This window comes from Eleutherodactylus coqui, chromosome 6, assembly GCF_035609145.1.
Source record: "Eleutherodactylus coqui strain aEleCoq1 chromosome 6, aEleCoq1.hap1, whole genome shotgun sequence".
NCBI classification, from domain to species: domain Eukaryota; kingdom Metazoa; phylum Chordata; class Amphibia; order Anura; family Eleutherodactylidae; genus Eleutherodactylus; species Eleutherodactylus coqui.
This window is the reverse complement of record NC_089842.1, coordinates 117,595,141-117,596,877: the sequence shown is the minus strand read 5'-3', so window position 1 is coordinate 117,596,877 and position 1,737 is coordinate 117,595,141.

The window sequence follows — 1,737 nt, the reverse complement described above, 5'->3', positions numbered from 1 at the left end:
TTGCTTAAGGGCTTCTGTCCATGGGCATAGCGATATCCTGCAGCAAATCTTCACCGCGGGAGCCGTCGCCGTGGAGCAGGGGAGTGCTGATGCCTCTCTGCGCTGAGCCTATCTGACAGATAGGCACACCGTTGAGAATTGCGGCAAATCGCAGCACGCTGCAATTTAAATCCCACAAGCGGAGAATTGCTACAATTCTCCGCTCGTAGACAGCAGGGCTCCACTTTCCATAGTAGTCTATGGAAAGCGTTCACTGCATTCCCTGCAGCCGGATTATCACCACGGGAAACACAGGGAAAAAAAACGCCCATGGACAGGCAGCCTAAGGCTGTGGAGCACAATTATTACGCACTGGAGGAGAGACCGGACCAGGTTTATATTATGCCCCTAATTAGGAGCAGGGCGGAGCCAAGATAAGGAAACAGATCAGGAACCACAGGAACATTGCTAGGTGTTTAGCAGAGGAACTGTCCAAGTCCTGAATAGTTCAGCAGAGAGGGCTGCCAACTGGAGCGCAGGAGGTCTCGAGTTTGATCCCTGACATGGAGAAAGTCAGGAATGTCTTTCAGCCGCTCGCCTCCATTAACTGATGAACAACTTCATGTTTACACTGAGCAATAAGTTGCCCACTAGTTGATTTGTTTCAGTGAGCTGAAGCAAAGCAACTAATGAGCAATTTCTTGCTCAGTACTCTGTCAGGTCCTTCTTTTACATGGGACAACTATAAGTTAAAATCACTCATCTGAGCGATTTTTCGGTTGACAGTTGGCCTGTGTGAAAGTATCATTACACATGCAGTAGCTACTGTACCTATTTGCCTAGATAATATGAGTTGGGGATAACTTTGTTTCTTGATATTTCCTTGACTCTTGGGATACAAGGAATATGCCAAAAAGTTACAATATGGAACAAACCCTAATTACAAATGGAAGAATCATCACTACGAAGAGCTATCATGTAGAAGAATATACTAGTCATAGATATCAGTCAGTAATACATGCCATCAACGCAGAGGGAGTTGATAAGATCAGAAAGTGATTACAATCCTTTTAATTACTACTGACACTCCATTAGAAGACCTATTCTAGTCTACATACTACAGCCATGACTGGATCTATGAATCATAGGGTTGGAAAGGACCTCCAGGGTCATCAGGTCCTACCCCCTACTCAATGCAGAATCACTAAATCATCCCAAACTATCAGGGCTCAGACCCATGACCTCCTGCACTCCAGTCAGCAGCTCTCTTCACTAAGCCATCCAGGACTTGGGCAGCTCCCCTGCTGAAATCTAGCCATGATCCTCTGTTTTCCTGTCTTGGCTCCACACTGTACCCGATTGAGCCTCGTATATAAACCTGGTCCTGTTCCCTCCAACCTTGCACGATTATTGGGCTCAACAAGCCTTGATCAGCTCCACTGTTGCCAGCTTCACTGCTATCTAAACTGAGACCTCCTGATACCAACTTCTGGCTTCCCTTCTGACAATGCTACCCACCTTCTCCATTTGTATTGCAATACAATACCTTCTAATACCGACTTCTGGCTTACTTTCTGACAATGCTACCTGCCTCCTCCATTTGTACTGCAACATGAGACCTCCCATTACTGACCCCTAGCTCTTCCCTGACTACTCTCTGGGCCTGCATGGTAACTACACCCGTGGCTCCCTACTGAACTTAGCACCAGAAGCGCTACATAGACAGATACCTGTCCAGCCTCTGTTCAAAGACTTCTG